Below are 22,644 nucleotides of genomic sequence, written 5' to 3'. Positions count from 1 at the left end.
TAGTACCGGCAGTGACCACACCTGTATATAACCCTGAGTAGGGATCTGTACTGCTTAGTTTTAGAGCAACCCTCATCCAGTAAACACCTGTTGATTGTTCCTCTGCAGTCTCTGTCGATTATTTGAAGGACCACTACCTAAAGATTCACGGATTCAACATTGGCGACGAGTCGTTTCGAACCTACCTGCAACTCTGAAGAAGGAGGCCGATTCCACCAGTGCGGGCGTCGACCATCCAGGGACGACTTGAGCATCGCAGAGGAGGCTGTAGAGAGCTGGGCTTGGTTCTCCAGTCGCGACGATCCAGCACAGCGGGCTGGCAGCAGGTACGACGCAGACCCTTCCCGGACAGCGGCGGTGGGAGCCGACCGGCGGCACAGAAAAAGGCCGAGCAGCGTCGACGGGTAAGAGAGAGGGTAAAGTGCACAGGGCGCAGCTGGGCTTGAAGACCGAGCGGCGTCAACGAGAGAAGCGTGCAGGAAAACGCGCAGAGCGCGGCCGGTTTCAAGGGCTGAGCAGCGTCCGCGGGGGAAGAAAAGAAAGCGCGGGAGACGCCATTTGGGTCGCAGCGGAGAAAAAAGGGAAGCGCGGGAGACGCCATTATGAGCCAGCGGAGAAGAAGGGAGAGCGCGGGAGACGCCATTTTGAGCCAGCGGAGAAGAAGGGAGAACGCGGGAGACGCAATTTTTAGCCAGTCTAACCACACCCAGGGATGCAGAAGAGTGGCAGGGTCACAGCGTTCGACAATGAAGTCGAAGATTGGGCGACATATGTAGAACGCATAGAAGTGTACTGCAAGGCGAATGAAGTGCCAGATGCCAGGAAAGCACTGGTATTGTTGAATTCCATGGGTGCAAAAACGTACGGCTTACTGCGAAACCTAGTCACCCCAGAGAAGCCAGTGGAAAAGGATTTTGAAAGCACAGTGGCAATCCTACAGGACCACTTAAACCCCACACTGCTGCTGATAGCAGAAAGATTTAAGTGTCACAAAAGGAACCAGCATAAAGACGAAAGTAATGTTCAGTATTTAACAGAACTGCGCAAGCTATCGAAACACTGCCAGTTTGGAACGGGATTGCAGATACTTTAAGGGACAAGTTTGTGTGTGAGCTTCAAAGTGAAGGAACCCAGAAACGGCTTCTATCAGAAAAGGATCTTATGCTGGACAAGGCTCTCAACATGGCAGTATCACACGAAGCAGCCACACAGGGCGCTGCAGAGCTACAATGGAGACCGCAAGAATATGGCACAAATGAAATGTCATATGGAGCAGTGAAGTGTTATCGCTGCGGCAGAACAACACACGACAATAAGGATTGTTGGTTCAAGGACCAAGTGTGCAGACAGTGTGGAAAAGTAGGACACATAATAAGAGTCTGCAGGTCGGGAAAGAAAACCAGCAGCAAGAAACCTCCACAGGAGAAGTACAAAAAGGTACATAAGGTGACGGAGAGTAGTTCAGACTAACAGAAAAGTGATACAGACTCCGGATGCAAGGAGCTGGGTTGTCTGAAACTACATAATATAACCAAAATGGAGGATCACCAAACTATCTGGGTCACGCTCAAGATAGACGGAGTCCAAGTGAAAATGGAATTGGACACAGGATCAGCCCTAACAGTCATAAACTGAAGGGACTACAAACGGCTATTCTCACATATACCCTTGAGAGATACAGAGATTGTCTTGAAGACGTACACAGGGCAAAAAGTCTACCCCAAAGGAAAAATAAGGGTGAACGTGATATACAATGGCAAGGAAACACCAAAAATGGACTTATATGTATTGCCAGATGGAGGACCACCACTACTAGGACGTGAATGGATCTGAAAGATACAGTTAGATTGGCATGCCATACAAGCACTGACGGTAGATGCCAAAAAGGATGACGACGTCACACCTGGACGACTGTCAAAAATGCTAACTGACGCACAAGAAGTGTTCCAGGAGGGACTCGGAACACTAAAAGGCATAACAGCATCGATCAAAATAGAGGAAAATGCAAGCCCAAAGTTTTTTAAGGCCATCCGCCCAGCCATTGAAGCAGAGCTGGAAGGTTTGGAACGTTCTGGAGTACTGTCCAAAGTGGACTGGAGCGAGTGGGCTACACCCATCGTTCCTGTAATGAAGAGGTCGTTGAGTAATACGCCTGGGGAACCAAAGAAGGTTTGCACCTTTGGGGACTTTAAGGTGACAGTGAACCCAGTCCTTCACACGGTACAATATCCGCTTCCGCGGATTGAAGATATTTTCGCCTCGCTATCTGGAGGAAAGCGCTTCACTAAGATTGATCTGGCCCAGGCGTACCTGCAAATGGAGGTAGAAGAAGACTCGAAACAGTACCTAATGATCAACACTCATAAAGAACTCTACCAATACAACCGGCTGGTGTTCAGGGTAGCATCAGCTCCATTTATTTGGCAAAGGGCAATGGATCAAGCCCTGCAAGGGATTCCAGGGACCCAGTGTTATTTGGACGACATCCTGGTCACGGGCGAAAATGACAGTGATCACCTCGCCAACCTGGAGCAGGTGCTCACTAGATTGAAGGAATATGGGCTCCGAGCTAATCGCCACAAATGCGAGTTTTTCCAGAAGCAGATCTCGTATTGTGGCCACGTTATTGATGAAGAGGGGTTACATAAGTCCCCTGAAAAGATTGAGGCAGTCGTCAAGGCTCCAGCACCGGAAAATGTGTCACAACTAAGTCGTTCCTCGGGCTGGTGAACTACTACCATAAGTTCTTGCTGAATTTGTCTACAGTACTACACCCACTGAACACCCTACTGCAAACGGGGGTACCATGGAAGTGGAATGACGAATGTAAACGAGCTTTCCAGAAGTGCAAAGAATTGATCACATCAAAAGAGGTGTTGGCTCATTTCAACCCAGCACTACCAATTCGGTTGGCGTGTGATGCATCACCCTATGGTATTGGAGCGGTGCTGTCGCACAAATTCCCGGACGGCTCGGAGAGGCCTGTAGCCTTTGCGTCTCGGTCACTAACCTCAGCCAAGCGTAACTACGCCCAGATTGACAGGGAGGCCCTCAGCCTAGTGTGGGGAGTGAAAAAGTTCAACCATTATCTGCACGGGCAGAAGTTCACCTTGCTGACTGACCACCAACCACTTGTCTCCATCTTTAATCCAAAGAAGGGGGTTCCGGTGATGACTGCGCAACGGCTACAAAGATGGTCCCTTTTTCTAGGGGCGAACCAATATGAAATAGAGTATAAGGGCACGAAACAGCATGGAAACGCTGATGGGCTATCACGCCTGCCACTGCCTACTGCGGAGGAAGGACCAGCAGTGGACCCTGTCGAAATATTTTATTCGACTATAATTGAACGCTTGCCAGTAACTAATGCGGATATAGAGAAGGAGACCCGAAATGACCCGACACTGTCTCGGGTATATGACTTGACAGTGAAGGGATGGCCAACACATGGTGACTCACTGTTGCCAGCATTCTCATGCAGAAGAGAACAGCTGTCAGTATGCCAGGGGACCTTGATGTGTGGATCCCAAGTGGTAATTCCACCCAAGTTAAGGGAGAGAGTGCTCAATGAGCTTCACGAAGGCCATCTGGGAGGGGTGAAAATGAAAAGCCTTGCTAGGGCTTATGTGTGGTGGCCGGGGATCGATCAGCAAATCGAGGACCTGACAAAGAGCTGCTCAGGATGCCAGAAGGTCCAAAATGCACCACCACATGCCCCTCTACACCCATGGGAGTGGCCCTCCTCTCCATGGCAACGGGTGCATATTGATTTTGCTGGTCCATTCATGGACTCAATGTTTTTAATAGCCGTGGATGCGCACTCGAAATGGCCTGAGGTGATCAAAATTTCCTCCACCACCACAGAGAAAACGATTGCAGTCCTACGGACCATATTTGCCGGGAATGGCTTGCCAGAGCAGATTTGCTGCGATAACGGACCACAGTTTGTGTCCGAAGAGTTTCGGAAATTTATGAAAAGGAATGGGGTAAGGCATTACACATCCGCCCCGTATCATCCAGCCACAAATGGATTGGCTGAGCGGTTCGTACAAACCTTTAAAAAGGCAGTAAGGGCCATGTGCGATGACGACATTCCACTGCAGCATAAGGTGGACAATTTCCTGTTAACCTACAGAAATGCGACACATGCAGTCACCAACCAGATCCCGGCCATGATGTTCTTTAACCGAAGGTTGAGATCTCATCTGGATTTGCTCAGACCAAATGTACGAAGAGGTGTTGAGAATAAGCAATTCCAGCACATCAATGAGAAGCCGACAAGGAGCTTCAATGTAGGGCAACCAGTCTTGGCCCGCGACTACCGAACAGAGAAATGGCAACCAGGAACGATATGCACACAGCAGGGGCCACTAATGTACACAGTGGATGTTGGGGAGAACATTGTGAGACGCCATGTCGACCAGATCCTAGAGTCACAGGAATGAGTCAACCCCATGTCTCGCGTACCTGGTGATGAACCCGACATACAGGTAGCATCTACCCCAGAAACAGTAGCATCGGAAGCTGATGAACCAACCGACGACAGGGGGCCAGAATCGCCTCCGCACCAAGAGCAAGACACTCAGGAAAGGCGCTATCCAGAAAGGATCAGGAAGCCGCCCCAAAGACTGAATTTATAAATGGACTATTTTCAGTTAATGTTGCATGTTAAAAGTGTTAATTGTTAAATGAATGTTATGGTACTGTTAATCTAAAAGGGGAGGAATTGTAGTGTATGTACCTTTAAGGGGAGAACTACTTTTTACAGCTCCTGTATACTGTAGCACCGGCAGTGACCACACCTGTATATTAATATACACCTGTATATTACCCTGAGTAGGGATCTGTACTGCTTAGTTTTAGAGCAACCCTCATCCAGTAAACACCTGTTGATTGTTCCTCTGCAGTCTCTGTCGATTATTTGAAGGACCACTACCTAAAGATTCACGGATTCAACATCTATGAGCCTCTGCCATCTATTCTCCACAGATAGCATGTGCTCATGTGACTGGTGCATTAGCTGCTCCATGCAGGTGGCCATCCTTTCCATGGAACAGCGCATCATTGCCATCGCATGTGACATGGTGGTGCTCACTGTTGGAGACAGACTCCTCCATTCTCTGCACATTTGCATACATCGCGACTGCAAAACCTGCCAGAGCCTCCTGCAATTGCTGCTGCTCCAGTTTCACCCTCTTCCTCGATGGCCCCGAGGCTCAGCGTCTGCATGCAGCTCAGCAGATCTTGGAGCGTCCTGCACCCTCTGGTGAGGAGTCTCCACTGCTGTTCCTGTCAACACCATCTGCTCTTGCTCACTTGTGAAGTGAGAGACACCAGGTGACAACATTAATCTATCTCACATAGGACCCACCGAGGTGTGCATATCTGCGCTGGTGCTGGGTGCGCTTGGGTCTGCTGACGCTGCACCCTCAGAGGCCGGAGGTTCCTTTGAGGGGTCGCCTTCCTCCTCCGACTGGACCCTAGGAGGACGGTTCTTGATGGACCTGTGGGAGAGTAAAGAGATGATTTAGAAATGTTATATTAAGAATGGGTAACAATACTATTATGTACATGATGAACATTCACTGGCTGCTGACATCAGTCACTATATGAGTGACTGCTGTATGCCATGTGGCTGTATGAGATGTAATTCTGTCACCAGGTTGCTGGGACTTCCCCCTCTCTCTGCCTCCCGACACCTCCAGGGCCACCTGCCCTGCTGCAGTCAAAGTGCGGAAGGCTGGAGGGGCACCTCTGGTTCTCTCCCTCTCCTTGCTGTTGTGGGCTCTCTTCTCCTGCAAGGAGGGAAAGAAGAGAAGTTTGAGTGAGAGTGATGGAATGAGTGTAAGGAATGTGTGGGTTACATCTGTAGAGGGTGACTATGAGGGAGTGTGGTGCCAATGCAAAATTGCCTCCTTCTGTGGTGTCACTTGGTATGATTACATTAGGATGAGGGTGAGTGTGAGGGGTGGTTAGTCAGATGGGGATGTGAGTATGTACATAGAGAGAAAGGAATGGGTGGATGTGAAAGGTTTGTTGGTGTGAGGAATGATGTGCAGGAGTAGGCTTTTTAAAATTTGTTTATGGGATCTGGGCGCCGCTGGCAATGCCAGCATTTATTGCCCATTCCTGGTTGCCTTTGAGAAGGTGAGCTGCCTTCTTGAACCACTGTAGTCTGTGTGGTGAAGGTAGTGCTGCTAGGTAGGAAGTTCCAGGATTTTGACCCAGTGACGATGAAGGATCGGCGATATACTTCTAAGTCAGGATGGTGTGTGACTTGGAGGGGAACTTGGAGGTGGTGGTGTTCCCATGCGCCTGCTGCCCTTGTCCTTCTAGGTGGAAGAGGTCGCGGGTTTAGAAGGTGATGCCGAAGAAGCCTTGGCGAGTTGCTGCAGTTATCTTGTAGAGGGTACACACTGCAGCCACGGTACACTGGTGGTGGAGGGAGTGAATGTTTAAGGTGGTGGATGGGGTGCCAATCAAGCGGGCTGCTTTGTCTTGGATGGTGTCGAGCTTCTTGAGTGTTGTTGGAGCTGCTCTCATTCAGGCAAGTGGACAGTATTCCATCACACTCCTTACTTGTGCCTTGTAGATGGTGGAAAGGCTTTGGGGTGTCAGGAGGTGAAACACTCGCTGCAGAATACCTAGCCTCTGACCTGCTCTTGTTGCCACAGTATTTATGTGGCTGGTCCAGTTAAGTTTCTGGTTAATGGTGACCCCCAGGATGTTGATAGTGGGGGATTCAGCGATGTTAATGCCATTGAATGCCAAGGGGAGGTGGTTAGACTCTCGCCTGTTGGAGATAGTCATTGCCTGGCTATTCTGTGGCGCGAATATTACCTGCCACTTATCAGCCCAAACCTGAACCTCGTCCAGGTCTTGTTGCACGCGGGCATGGACTGATTCATTATCTGTGGAGTTGTGAATGGCGCTGAACACTGTGCAGTCATCAGCGAACATCCCCATTTCTGACCTTATGTTGGAGGGAAGGTCATTGATGAAGCAGCTGAAGATGGTTGGGCCTAGGACACTGCCCTGAGGAACACCTGCAGCGATGTCCTGGGGCTGTGATGATTGACCTTCAACCTCCACAACCATCTTCCTTTGTGCTAGGTATCACTCCAGCCAGTGGAGCGTTTTCCCCCTGATTCCCATTGACTTCAGTTTTACTCGGGCTCCTTGATGCCAGACTCGGTCAAATGCTGCCTTAATGTCAAGGGCAGTCACTCTCACCTCACCTCTGGAATTCAGCTCCTTTGTCCATGTTTGAACCAAGGCTGGAATGAGGTCGGGAGCCGAGTGGTCTTGGCGGAACCCAAACTGGGCATCAGTGAGCAGGATATTGGTGAGTAAGTGCCGCTTGGTAGCACTGTCTATGACATCTTCCATCACTTTGCTGATGATTGAGAGTAGACTGATGGGGCGGTAATTGGCCGGGTTGGATTTGTCCTGCTTTTTATGGACTGGACATACCTGGGCAGTTTTCCACATTATCGGATAGTTGCCAGTGTTGCAGCTGTACTGGAACAGCTTGGCTAGAGGCACGGCTAGTTCTGGAGCACAAGTCTTCAGCACGATAGCCAGGATGTTGTCAGGGCCCATAGCCTTTGCTGTATCCTGTGCGCTCAGCCATTTCTTGATATCACGTGGAGTGAATTGAATTGGCTTCTGGCTTCTGTGATGGTGGGGACCTCAAGTGTAGGCCGATATGGATCATCCACTCGGCACTTCTGGCTGAAGTTGGTTGCAAATGCTTCAGCCTTGTCTTTTGCACTCACGATCTGGGCTCCACCATCATTGAGGATGGAGATATTCTTGGAGCCTCCTCCTCCCGTTAGTTGTTTAATGGTCCACCACCATTCACGACTGGATGTGACAGAACTGCAGAGCTTTGATCTTATCTGTTGATTGTGGGATCGCTTAGCTCTGTTTATAGCATGCTGCTTCCGCTTTTAGTATGCATGTAGTCCTGTGTTGCAGCTTCTCCAGGTTGGCACCTCATTTTTAGGTATGCCTGGTGCTGCTCCAGACATGCCCTTCTACATTTGTTGTTAAACCAGGGTTGGTCCCCTGGCTTGGTGGTAATGGTAGAGTGAGGGATATGCCGAGCCATGAGGTTACAGATTGTGGTGGAATACAATTCTGCTGCTGCTGATGGCCCACAGCACCTTATGTATGCCCAATTTTGAGCTGCTAGATCTGGTCTGAATCTATCCCATTTAGCATGGTGGTAGTGCCACACAACACGATGGAGGGTATCCTCAGTGTGAAGACGGGACATCGTCTCCACAATGACTCTGCGGTGGTCACTGCTCCCAATACTGTCATGGACAGATGCATCTGTGACAGGTAGATTGGTGAGGACAAGGTCAAGTAGGTTTTTCCCTCGTGTTGGTGCGCTCACCACCTGTTGCAGGCCCAGACTGGCAGCTATGCCCTTCAGAATTCGGCCAGCTCGGTCAGTAGTGGTGCTACCGAGCCAGTCTTGGTGATGGACATTGAAGTCCCCCACCCAGAGTACACTCTGTGCCCTTGCTACTCTCAGTGCTTCTTCCAAATGGTGTTCAACATGGAGGAGTACTGATTCATCAGCTGAGTGTCAGGAATGACCCAAGTTCTGCCTCGCCTCGCCACCAGAGGGCACCATGAACTCTTAATTGTTTCCTTCTTTCTTCCTAATTGTACTCACCTGTGCATGGTTATATGCCTGCTATTTAAGTGGTGCTTAATTTATGTTCATTACTCAGTCTTGAGTTTCACTGCCTTGTGATGCTCTTGCTGGCCTGCTAACCTGTATCTGTGCTGTTGTTATTTTGTTTATTTCAAGTAAAGTCTATCTTTGTTTTTGCAACCTAACCTCTGCCTCAGTTTGCCTTCCTGCAGTTGGGTTCACCAAGTTCCATTCCTCACACTGAGGGAGGGCGATAGGTGATAATCAGCAGGAGGTTTCCTTGCCCATGCTTGACCTGAAGCCATGAGACTTCATGGGGTCAATGTTGAGGACTCCCAGGGCCATTCCTTCCCGACTGTATACCACTGTGCCACCACCCCTGGTGGGTCTGTCCTGCCGGTGGGACAGGACATACCCAGGGATGGTGATGGAGGAGTCTGGGACATTGGCTGATTCTGTGAGTATGACTATGTCAGGCTGTTGCTTGACTAGTCTGTGGGACAGCTCTCCCAATTTTGGCACAAGTCCCCAGATGTTGGTAAGGAGGACTTTGCAGGGTTGACTGGGCTGGGTGTGCCGCTGCCTTGTCCGTAGCCGGTGCCAAGGTCGATGCCGGGTGGTCCGTCCGGTTTCATTCTTGTTATTTTGTTTTGTAGTGGTTTGTTACAACTGAGTGGCTTGCTAGGCCATTTCAGAGGGCAGTTAAGAGTCAACCACATTGCTGTGGGTCTGGAGTCACGTATAGGCCTGACCAGGTAAGGACGGCAGATTATGGAAGGCAGAGTGATGGGGATGTGATGACAGGCACAGCAGGATGAATGGGAGCGTAGCTTTGCACTGAGCTTTCCAGATCTCATCAGATCATTGAATCTCTTCCTGCACTGTACCCATGTCCACCTGATGACAACCCTGCTGCTGACCTCAGCAATTTCAAGCCAAGCCCTTTTGGTCTCTTGGGGAGGTCTCTTCCGCCCATCAGCAGGGATGTGGATCTTCCTGCGTGCTCTGACTCCCTCCACAAGAATATGTAGTGAATCATTCGAAAAGCAGAGTGCAGCCCTCTGTCTTTGTGAACTCATTTTTATAATTCTCAGCAAGAACCCACTCCTCTGCAATACTCTCTCTCTCTCCACACTCCTACATGAACCTTCAACTGCGATGTGGCCAAGGCGGCTTTAAATATCCCCACTGGAAATGAGTCATCGATGACGTCATCAGACCCGCACCATTTAATAGGGCCGGCAAACGCACAAGACTAGTTTAATAGGTGCCATTAACTGAAAGTCACAGTGGAGAACACGCTGTTCACAACTTCGGGCTCCCGACCCGCTACGCCGCCCGCATCCACGCAACCCGACTCCAAGGTGAAAATTCCAGCCAACATCTGTAAAATTATCTTCTGAAATCAGTGACTTGTGAAACATAGAAATCTTTATGTAAGCCAACCTGTTCCAACATTCACAGGAGGAGGTAAGAATATTCAAAATTTGACCTTTAAAGGAGTGCACTAAAATTAGCGTTTTGCAATAGACTCACAATCCGCCTGTAATTCATTGATTGCAGTGTTCATTTAAGTTACAAATGCAGGGCCTATTAACTGTAGTGGTATTGCAAAATACAATTTTAGATTTAAACTGCTGTTTAACATATTAAATGTATATATGCAATTCCACATGGTTAATGAGTTGATGGAAGATCAGGATCACTCACACAAAATCCAATTGCAATAGTCTTTGAAGTAAATAATCTTCCGGCTTTGATACCCAAAACTGCCAACAACATTTAGGCTACTCTTGGAATCAGAGATACCCTGTGGTCTCATATTTTGCTCTAATCTTACTTCATCTAACAGCAGAAAATTGATGGAAAATTATTTTTGCAGTTGTGACAAACATCCATATTTTGAAAGTTACAAAGAACAAGACACAAGAATGAATTAATTTTAAAATCAGCTCCAGGGCTACTCTCTGACATTTTCATTAAACCACATTACGTATACTATTAAAAAGCAATTACTGTTGTGGATATGACAGCATACAGACTCTTGTTATTTTTGTTACAAATATTCAAAATCATGGAGAATATTTTTAAAAGATTTTTCTGATTGGCCATATGCGTAGGTGAAAATAAGTTCAGATTCAGAAATAAATATTAACTAACCATCCTACACAGTTCTTTCTGCAATTCCCGCCTCAATAGTTGTGGAAAACAATTGGAGTTTTTAATATTCCGATGTTGATCTTCCTGTCAATGTTCGATGTTCTTAACAGCGATGGCATGGGCAAGACATGGATAGTGGAATATACAAACATGATGCTTAATTCCTCATCAAAACTAAGCCTTGCCAATTTATGCTCTTGGATGTGAAATGATTGTTGGACTTTAAAAATAAGGGTTTCAACTACTGTCTTGCCGTAACTCCGGCAAGAGACTGGCAGAACCTCTCAGAAAACAGTGGAGATCCCATTGTTCTAGGTCTCCACAGTTTCCAACAGTTTCCTGGTTGTCTTGTAAGAGGCAACACCTATGTCTGCCCAGTACAAGGCAAATAATGGCCAAGGGATGGAGACTTCCTATGGCATAAGTTTCTGCTCCTCAGTCTCCAGTCGTACCTGGGCCTAGAATTGTTTTGAAATAAATTGCACCACTGTTGCCCCTTTTTATTGAAAAAAAAAAGACATACACCAGTAGACGCTAGAGGGAGTTACATACGAGTTTCCTGTGTCTGCTCACATGCATTCTCATTGGTGTAAAACAGGTGTAAGCAGCTGAACAACCCATAAACGTCTGTGCTGCCTTTAAAAACTTCAGCCTGCTTCATCAGCAGACTGGGGGACAACCAGATAAGAGGAACAGTAGTTGACTCTTTCACTTCATTCTGAAATAATGTCACCACATCTCTTAGCAATATTTTTATTACACTTCTACAGAAATATGGCTGCTGAAGCATCATCTGTGCCCAGAGGGCAAAGCATGGCAATAAGCCAGAGAAGAAGAACACAGCGTCACTCATTCAGACCTGCAAGTTTTCTTGGAGGGGACTGAAGGCAGGACGAAGAGACTCCAGGGGGTAAGTGGCACATTTATCACTCATCCCACCTAGAGGAAGGTCACATTGACACTGACTGCTAACTCCCGCACCGCCAGCACTGTAGAACAGTGTCCCAAAGAGCTTCCCATCCTCAGCAGGACAGGCAAGGTAACACTCTGCACACCATCCCTTTTATTCTTTGTGAACCCTGGACACCAGCACACTCTTCACCGTCCCTCTTAAACCAACACTTTACAATGGGGTTTGGTTAAGGAGAGCTTTAACTCAGCATCTTACATTATGGTTACCCAGCTCCCCTCACAGCAATTACTCACATGTACAATCCTAAAACCCCTTCCTCCACTTTAACAGATTCATACACCCACATCTCTTACTTCACGTCTCCCATGATTCTTGGTACACACTCAACTTCTAGCCTTAATCTCATTCATTCTATCTCCTTGCAATAAAAATGGGCATACAATGCCCACTATAGGCAGGGCATCAGGATGGTATCCCATCTTTAAATCCCTCACCCATTCAAGAACACCATGGAACTTATGGGGAGGCACTCGGATCTTGGTGTGGGATAAGGCGAGATCAGTGGCATATTGCCAGCACCGGGTTACTGACTGAGCACTTATATTGTCATCCTGACATCCCTGTAAAGTATCACAAAGACACAGCCTTCCACCCAATTTTCTGTTTCCTTAATCCTAAAGGGGGCTGATGCTCACCCATTCTCAGCATCAACCCTCCTTTCCTGCAGATTCACCATAGCAATGGGTAGCACGGAAGGAGGAAGGTAATGAAGATGAAGAAGATGATGAGGAGTAAGACAACCAGGACTTACAACTGCAAAATACTGTCATCTCTCAGGATAGCAGCACAGGTCAGGCTTCTAGTCGTTGCCCCCCACCTCACCCCGCCCTTACAGCACTAAGTTAGTACCAAGCTGCCATGAGACAAGGGCCACTTCAGTTCACTAAGCCTTTTGTAGGGTATGAGCAACCAACCACCATGACCCTGGCCCTTAGGTGGCACCTGAAACACATGTATAGGTTAAATAAGGCAGGTGTAGACACTCAGGAGAAACATGGTAATGAGAAAGCGTAGGTTGGGTGTGGGCACTTTGGAATTCACTAATAAAACAGACTGTGCTCCAACATGACACTTATGGATAGAGGTTAGAGTAATACAGGAACAGGTGCACTTATATGGTGCTGACATCTTCACTGAGGTGATGATGATTGGCACGGTCATGTATGGGCAAAGAGGGCGAACATGTTCTCGTGGTAGAATAAGTAGTGGGCTGAGGGCAAGTCCCTTTGTTTGAAAGTGGGAGAGAAGGTGGTACGGCTGTGGTGTCATAAGGTACACCTTGTTTCAGAGAAGAATTCAGTGATGAAATGTGCTTTGATGCCTCTTGCAGCAAGTCTCATTTGCTCCACTGTATAGTACTTTCCTCCCCCTCCATGATAAACATAATGGTTATCATGACGTTAAAGGGTAGATTTTTGGCATAAGTGAATAAATAGTTATGCAATAAGGTGATATTTCATTCAATAAATGATATAAATACTTGCGAGAAATTCAATTGTTTGTCTTTTAGGTAGTTTCACCTGATATAAATTGTCTTTCTTAGAAATTTGGGATTGGGTTGTAGATAGAGACCATGGTAGTGAAATTGGCCATTGTACTGTGGAGTGAATGGGCTTCTTGGGCCTGAATGGCCTATTCTCATTCCATGGTTTGTTTCGGGCTAGCTGAGATGGGCCTCACTGAACCTAAACTAGAGAGGGAATCAAGCCAATCATGGTTTCTGCTAAGAACATAAGAAATAGGAGCAGGAGTAGGCCAATCAGCCCCTCGAGCCTGCTCCGCCATTCAGTAAGATCATGGCTGATCTGATCCTAACTGCCAATCTACTATCACAGAACCATCTCCTGAATCTAACAGAATTAGACACATGAAATAGGAGCAGGATCAGGCTACACGGCCCCTGGGCCCGCTCCGCTACCCACAGGGCCATGTCCGATCCGAACCTAGACTCATGTCCAAATTCCTGCCCGCTCCCCGTAACCCTTAATTCCCTTTACTTCTAGGAAACTGTCTATTTCTGTTTTAAATTTATGTAACGATGTAGCTTCTACAGCTTTCTGGGGCAGCATATTCCATGGACCTACCACCCACTGAGTGAAGTAGTTCCTCCTCATCTCAGTTTTGAAAGAGCAGCCCCTTATTCTAAGACTATGCCCCCTAGTTCTAGTTTCACCCATCATCGGGAACATCCTCCCCGCATCCACCCGATCCAACCCCTTCACAATCTTATATGTTTCAATAAGATCGCCTCTCATTCTTCTGAACTCCAATGAGTAGAGTCCCAATCTACTCAACCTCTCCTCATATGTCCATCCCCTCATCCCCGGGATTAACCGAGTGAACCTTCTTTGTACTGACTCGAGAGCAAGTATGTCTTTTCTTAAGTATGGACACCAAAACTGTATGCAGTATTCCAGGTGCGGTCCCACCAATACCTTGTACAACTGAAGCAATAACTCCCTATTTTTATATTCTATCCCCCTAGCAATGAAAGCCAACATTCCATTGGCCTTCTTAATCACTTGCTGCACCTGCATACTAACCTTTTGAGTTTCGTGCACCAGGACCCCCAGATCCCTTTGTACTTCAGTACTTTCCAGTTTCTTGCCATTAAGATAATAACTTGCTCTACGATTTTTCCTGCCAAAGTGCATAACCTCACACTTTCCAGTATTGTATTCCATCTGCCAAATTTCCTGCCCACTTACTTAGCCTGTCTATGTCCCCTTGCAGGTTTTTTATGTCCTCCTCACTCACTACTTTCCCTCCCATCTTAGTATCATCTGCAAACTTTGATATGTTACACTCGGTCCCCTCCTCCAAATCATTAATATAGATTGTAAAGAGTTGGGGACCCAGCACTGACCCCTGTGGAACACCACTAGTTACTGATTGCCAGTCTGAGAATGAACCATTTATCCCAACTCTCTGCCTTCTGTTAGATAGCCAATCCTCTACCCATGCCAGAATATTACCCCCAATCCCGTGATTTTTTATCTTAAGCAATAATCTTTTGTGTGGCACCTTGTCAAATGCCTTTTGGAAGTCCACTGCTTCCCCTTTAACCACCCTATATGTTACTTCCTCAAAGAACTCCAGCAAATTTGTCAAACATGACTTTCCCTTCATAAAACCATACTGACTTTGTCCTATTAAATTATGATTATCCAAATGTCCTGTTACTGTCTCCTTAATAATGGACTCCAAAATTTTACCTACCACAGATGTTAGGCTAACCGATCTATAGTTTCCAGCCTTCTGTCTACTGCCCTTTTTAAATAAGGATGTTACATTAGCAGTTTTCCAGTCTGCCGGGACCTTTGCTGAGTCCAGGGAGTTTTGGAAAATTATTACTAATGCATCCACAATCCCTACTGCCACTTCCCTCAAGACCCTAGGATGTAAGCCATCAGGTCCAGGTGATTTATCCGCCTTGAGTCCCATTATTTTACCGAGTACCACTTCCTTAGTGATTTTGATCGTGTTTAGCTCCTCCCCCCATAGCCCCCTGTTTGTCCAGTGATGGGATACTCTTAGTGTCCTCTACTGTAAAGACTGATACAAAATATTCATTCAGTGTTTTTGCCATCTCCATATTTCCCACCATTAATTTCCCGGTCTCATCCTCTAAGGGACCAACATTTACTTTAGCCACCCTTTTTCTTTTTATATAACTATAAAAACTCTTACTATCTGTTTTTATATTTTTTGCTAATTTACTTTCATAATCTATCTTCCCTTTCTTAATCAATCTTTTTGTTATTTTTTGCTGTCTTTTAAAGTTTTCCCAATCCTCTATCCTCCCACTAGATTTGGCTACCTTATATGCCCTTGTGTTTAGTTGAATACTATCCTTAATTTCTTTACTTAGCCACGGATGGCTGTCTTTTCTTTTACACCCTTTTCTTCTCAGTGGAATATATATTTTTTGGAAGTTGTAAAATAACTCCTTAAATGTACACCACTGATCATGTATCGTCTTACCCTTTAATCTATTTTCCCAATCCACTCTACTCAATTCCGCTCTCATACCTTCATAGTCTCCTTTATTCAAGCTTAGCACGCTTGTTTGAGATCCAACCTTCTCACCCTCTAATTGAATATCGAATTCAACCATGTTATGGTCACTCATTCCAAGGGGATCCTTTACTAGGACATTTTTAATTAATCCTGTCTCGTTACACAGGACCAGATCTAAGGTTGCTTGCCCCCTGGTCGGTTCAGTTACATACTGCTCAAGAAACCCATCCCTAATACACTCAATGAACTCATCCTCAAGGCTGCTCTGCCCAATTTGATTTGTCCAATTAATATGATAGTTAAAATCCCCCATAATTATAGATGTTCCCTTATTACAAGCCTCAACTATTTCCTGATTGATACTCCGTCCAACAGAGTTGCAACTGTTCGGAGGCCTATAGACTACGCCCACTAGTGTTTTTTTCCCCTTATTATTCCTTATTTCCACCCAAACTGTTTCATTATCCTGATCTTTTGACCCAATATCATTTCTCTGTATTACAGTGATTCCTTCCTTTATTAACATAGCCACCCCACCTCCCCTTCCTTCCTGCCTGTCCTTCCTGATCGTTAAATAACCTGGTATGTTTAATTCCCAGGCATTGTCACCCTGCAGCCATGTTTCTGTAATGGCCACAAGATCATACCCATATGTAGTTATTTGTGCCATTAACTCATCTATTTTGTTACGAATGCTACGTGCATTCAGATCGAGAACTTTCAAATATGTTTTGTGACACTTAGTTCCTGCTTTTGCCCTTTTTATTACTTTACCTTTTACTCCATACCTTCTGCCCCTTCCTGACATGCTCTGGTTTTTAATTTCCTCACTGCTACCTAAGTCTATGACCTTCTCTGTTGTCATTTTTATTATTTGCTCTCTAGGAACCTCCCCCCGACTAGTTAGTTTAAAGCCCTCTCTACAGCCCTAGTTATATGATCCGCCAGGACTCTAGTCCCAGCACTGGCCAAGTGAAGCCCGTCCCAATGGAACAGCTCCCTCCTGCCCCAGTACTGGTGCCAGTGTCCCAGGAAGCAAAACCCATTTCTGCCACACCAGTCTTTGAGCCACGCATTGAACTCTCTAATTTTATTTGTCCTAGCCAAATTCGCTCGTGGCTCAGGTAATAATCCAGAGATTATTACCCTTGAGGTTCTGTTTTTTAATTTGATCCCTAGCTGCTCATACTCCTTTAACAGAACCGGCTTCCTAGTCCTATCTACATCATTTGTACCAACATGGACCATGACAACTGGATCCACCCCCTCCCACTGCAAGTTTCTTTCCAGCCCAGAGGAGATGTCCTTAACCCTGGCACCAGGTAGGCAACACAGCCTTCGGGACTCTCGCTCTCGGCTGCAGAGAACTCTATCTAGCCCCCTAATAATACTATCCCCTACCACTACAACATTTCTATTTACTCCCCCCTCTTGAATGGCCCCCATTCCATGGTGCTGTGGCCAGGTTGCTCATCCTCCCTGCAGTCCCTGCTCCTGTCCCCACAGGGAGTAAGAACCTCGAACCTGTTGGACAAGAGCAAGGGCTGCGGCTCCTCCAGCTCTACCTCCTGGATCCCCCTACCTGCCTCACTCGTAGTCACACCGTCCTGTCCCTGACCATGGGCTACATCTGAATGAATTAACTTCATAGGTGTGACGACCTCCTGATACACAGAGTCCAGGTACTTCTCCCCCTCCCTGATGTGTCGCAGTGTCTGAAGCTCAGACTCCAGCTCATCAACACGGAGCTGGAGTTCCTGTAGCAGCAGACACTTGTCACAGACGTAATCACCGTGAGCCTCAATGGGGTCCACTGGCTCCCACATCTCACAACAGTAACACATCACCTGCTCCATTCTATGTAATTAATTACATTTTTTATTGTTAGTTATGGACACCCTCTGCCCAATTTTAGATGCTAGTATCCCCTTTAATTAAGTGGATTTAAATTAAATCAATCCCTCTAATTACACCAGTTAAATGGTTTACCAACAGTCACTCTGCACCAGAAAGGCCTTATTAACTACAACCCACAGAGTTAAAGTTTGAAAAGAGCACCTAACACCCCACTTACTCTAACTCACACTTACCCAAACTCACAGCACTCTCTGCAGACTCGCTCTTCCTGCTAGGATGTTAGGTCAGAATTGTCTAATTCCATATAATATTTTATTGTATCCATTTGCTGCTAAATTCTTTGAGTATATGTTTAATTTTACAGCTTAATTTTAATACACCTATCTCCACATCACATGCTGCTATAAATCGTATTTTATTTGTACATAATTTTTTCCCCAAGGCTGAACACATTAATATTTCATTCAACTGTAGAAGTGAATCAGATCTTGCTCTTCCCTCTGCATTTTGATGGGTTCAAAGGAGACCAGAGGGATGGAAGAATTATATAAAATGTTCTGAATGTAAAATGTTCTGAATATAATTGAAATTACTCTAATAAATAAACATTATTTTTCCATATCATATTGACATTTATAGCTAACCTATTGGAACCAATGTTTTATGCAAAGTTTGAAAAGGTAAGCATACCATGCACATATATTTTGCATCTGTATTTCCACTGAGCAGAATGTACCAAGGTGATTATCTCCCAGGCAACAAGATTAGAAAGTACAAATACTGCAGATGCTGGAAATCTGAAGTATAAACAGAAAATGCTGAAAATACTCAGCAGGTCAGGCAGCATCTGTGGAGAGAAACTAAGTTAACGTTTCAGGTCGGTGACCTTTCATCAGAACTGGAAAATGTTACAGATGTGACAGGTTTTTAAGTAAGTACAGAGGCAGGGAAAGGGGAGAGGGGAGTAAAGAACAGAAGGGACGGTCTGTGATAGGGTGGAAGGCAGGAGTGATTAAATAACAAAAGGGATAATGGTACAAGCCAAAAGCAGGTGGTAATGGGACAAGTAAAGCAACAATAGATGGGGCTAGAAGAGGTGTAAATGGCAACAGCAGAATCATTACCAACACCTGCTGCCCGAAAAAAATGTGAGCAGTGGTTATGATCTGAAATTGTTGAACTCAGTGTTGAGTCCAGAAGACTGATAAGTGCCTAATCCAAAGATGAGATGCTGTTCCTCGAGCTTACGTTGAACTTCATTAGAACAGTGTCGAAGGCCGAGGACAGACAGGTCAGAGTGGGAGTGAGGCAGAGAATTAAAATAGCAAGTGACCAGAAGCTTAGGGTCATGCTTGTGGACTGAACGGAGGTGTTCAGCAAAGCAATCACCTCATTTGCGTTTGGTCTCCTCAATGTAGAGGAGACCGCATTGTGAGTAACGTATACAGTATACTAAGTTGAAAGAAGTAGAAGTAAATCTCTGTTTCACCTGGAAGGAGTGTTTGGGACCCTGGACAGTGGGAAGGGATGAAATGAAAGAGCAGGTGTTGCATCACCTGCGCTTGCATGAGAAGGTGCCGGGGGAAGGTGTTGGGTGATGGAAGAATGGATCAGGGTGTCGTGGAGGGAATGGTCCCTCCAGAATGCTGAAAGGGAAGGAGAGGAGAAGATGTGTTTGGTGGTGCCATTGTGCTGCAGTTGGCGGAAATGGTGGAGGATGATCCATTGAATGTAGAGGCTGTTAGGGTGGAAGGTGAGGAATGGGGAACCCTATCGTGGTTCTGGGAGCAAGGGGAAGGGGTGAGAGTAGAAGTGTGGGAAATGGGACGGACACAGTTGAGGGTCCAGTCAACCACGGTGGAGGGGAATCCTTGGTTGAGGAAAAAGTAAGACATATTGGGAGTGCTGGTATGGAAGGTGGCATTGTCAGAGCAGATGCGACAGAGATGGAGAAACTGGGAGAATGGAATAGAATCCTTACAGGAAGTGAGGTGGAAGGAAGTGTAATTAAGGTAGCTGTGAGAGTCAGTGAGCTTATAGTAGCTATTGGGTGACAGCCTAACCCCAAAAATGGAAACAGAGAAGTCGAGGAAAGGAAGGGAAGAGTCAGAGATGGACCACGTGAAGGCAAGGGAGGGGGTGGAAATTGGAAACAAAGCTGATGAAATTTTCCAGTTCAGGCGAGAGCAGGAAGCGGGCACTGACACAATCATCAATGCATCGGAAAAAGAGGTGAAGGAGGGGACCCAAATAGGACAGGAACAAAGAATTTTCAACAAAACCCACAAAAAGGCAGGCATAGCAGGACCCATATAGGTTCCCATAGCAACACCTTTTATTTGGAGGAAGTGAGAGGAGTGAAAGGAGAAGTTGTTCAATGTAAGAACAAGTTCAGCCAGGCGGAGGAGGGTGATGGTGAATGGGACTCCATTCAAAGGAAAAAGTGGAGGGCCCCCAGAGCATCCTGGTGGGGGATGGAGGTGTAGAGGGATTGGATGTCCATGGTGAAAAGGAGACGGTTATAGCCAGGAAACTGGAAACTTTTTTTCAAGTGGTGGAGAGTGTCGAAAGTGTCACGGAAGTAGGTCGGAAGAGACAGGGGAGAAGGGGAGAAAAAATAGAGTCAAGATAGGAAGAAATACATTCTGTGGGGCATGAACAGGCTGAAGCAATGGGTCTATCAAAAAGTACATTTATTCCACCCAGCTATCAGAGTGCATCAGATAATAATTTTTGTGGGGGCATTGCTATCCTGACATTTTAATTTTTATAATGGCCCAGAAATTCGGGTCAGGGGCTTCCCGCAGGTGCCAGCCCCCGATCTGCACTTGTAGGATTCGCAAAATTGGACTTTGTATTAATAAGGGTCAAATGGCAGAAGAGGCCATGATTTTAAAGAATGTTTTAAAAGAAGCCCAGAAAAAGGGGCATACAAAATGGCCACCATACCATGTGACCAGCTTATTGGGACACTTTAAAATGGTTCCTGCGCAACCTCAGACAGCTTTGTGGATTCAACCTACAGCAAGTTCTGGAAGCCGTTTCTGAGAGAACGAAACCAGACCCACATGTATACATATGGATTAGATGCAGATCCAGTCAAGATCGGCCTGGAGACAGAGGCCATCTAAATGTTGACCCAGACAAAAGGGGACAATTTCATATTCATGTGAACAGCACCCAGGACTAGATAACGAGATCAGCAGGACATTAAAAACAATGAAGGTAATTCCAGACCAGAGATGGGCCTTTACTGGCCGTTTAAAACATTTAAAAATATAATAACTACCCCTCTGTGCTCCCAGCCCGCCAAAAGTTAAACAAAGACTAACCTGATTTTGGGCGGGAGACGGAAGTTTCTGGAAGAAAAGTATATCTGGAAGACTTTTCGGCAGTTGGGGCAGCTGGAGTGCAGTTTTGAATCCGGACACTCAGAGGAAGAAGCAGGCACTCGGAGAAGGAAGAACAACCAAGCCAACATTGAGAAGGCCGTCTCGAAGCCGGCGTCCCGCCCCGGGGAAACACATCGGGAGATCATCGACCATCCCCGGGCCGTTGCCGGAACGAGAGGCCATCGACCCAACTTGGGAGAAGAGACAAAAAAATAAAAACCCCAAGAGAAGAAACCTTCCAGCCACCCCGGTTGGAAGGAGAAGAGATAAAAATAAACTGAAGAAGCGATGGGAGCCAGCCCAAGCCTCCTCTAACAAGGGTTGAGCCAACGATCCTCGACCCCGCCGACATCCAGGCCCACCGGAGTCCAGCCGCCCCCGACCCCCACCTCAGGAGAGAGGTGTGGCGCAGCTCGCAGGGGCTCCACGATCCACGTGGAGACGAAACGCCTGAAAGGACCAAACACAGACTCGATTTCAAAACCTTGCACTTCCTAGTGGGATTGGTGAGCATGTTTCTGGCCCTTCACAATCAGATCTAGATAGGTTTAATAAGGGGGTGGATTTAAGGGTACAATTAACATGAGTTGTTGTCCCTCGATGTTCCGTGTGTTTCCTTATTTCATGATGATCTTTGTAGAGTATAAGATGCCTGTATTTGCTTTAGTTAGTACTGTGTCGTTATGATTTGTTTGTGTGTTTTTCCCTCCCATGTTGTAGGGGGTTTCTCTTGCTCGTTCTGGTCTCCTACCAGGCTTCGTGCAATAATTACCCTTGAGTGGTTCGACCCACTCTTCCCTACGGTTCTAGACCTTGGACTTAGGTGCAGGGAACTGTAGTGCAGAGAAAGACTCAATAGACCAGGTTGAATAGCACGAAATGGAGGCTTTTATTATTAAACAGTTTGCAGCATTATAAAATACATATCATAAGCACAAATCAAAGTGACTACGAGCATGCACATATCTATAAACTTGATTCCATGGAAATGGGAAACACACGGCACATCGAAAAAGGGGAAACACATTACGATTACCCTTACCCTCTCCCTCCCCTAGACCTAAACTAAGTTTCGACTTGAGGAACTCGGGATCATGCTCACCACTTTCAGATTCGCAAAAGAGGGGGTTCGCAGCCTTTTGGCACAGCTTTCCGTCGTCGCGTGGATTTGGAAACTTCTGGCGCAGCTTGTTTTTCTCTCTCTCTCAGGCGATGAGGCAGTGGACACAGCCTTGATGAGCGCTCGTCAAGGATGGATCAGTTAAAAAGCTGTTGTGGATTTGGATTCATGGGGAAGTCTCTGCCACCGATGTGATGTTGAATAACTGGATGCACATGGGAGAGTCCAGTGAGGAAAACCCTGAGAATGGGATGTTGAGGCACAGGAGTGCTAGGCCCGGAATGTCCTTTTCCTCCGGCCTGGATCGTCGGTTTTCCTGAGGGTGTCTTCTTCTTCAGCCTGGGTCGTCGATGATCTCCCGACAACGGTACCCGGGCCACCCTCGTCGTCTTCCCGTCGTGGCCGAGCCTTGTCTGGCTGAACACCGACCACGTTGTCTTTTACCGAAATG

General features: G+C 46.6%; 1 long non-coding RNA gene across 1 annotated transcript; it reads left to right on the top strand.

The window, feature by feature from the left end:
• The first annotated feature begins 9,954 nt into the window (after positions 1 to 9,954).
• On the top strand, positions 9,955 to 18,305 carry LOC147105697 (uncharacterized). Its single transcript, XR_015081653.1, has 3 exons — positions 9,955 to 10,141; positions 11,602 to 11,741; positions 18,124 to 18,305. It is a non-coding gene; the product is annotated as an uncharacterized LOC147105697 (long non-coding RNA).
• Positions 18,306 to 22,644: the final 4,339 nt, after the last annotated feature.

This window comes from Somniosus microcephalus, chromosome 17 (genome assembly GCF_052327205.1).
Source record: "Somniosus microcephalus isolate GS21.2 chromosome 17, FLI_Smic_1.0, whole genome shotgun sequence".
Taxonomy (NCBI): domain Eukaryota; kingdom Metazoa; phylum Chordata; class Chondrichthyes; order Squaliformes; family Somniosidae; genus Somniosus; species Somniosus microcephalus.
The sequence above is the reverse complement of the archived record's forward strand: the minus strand, read 5'-3'. Positions and strand labels throughout refer to the sequence as shown.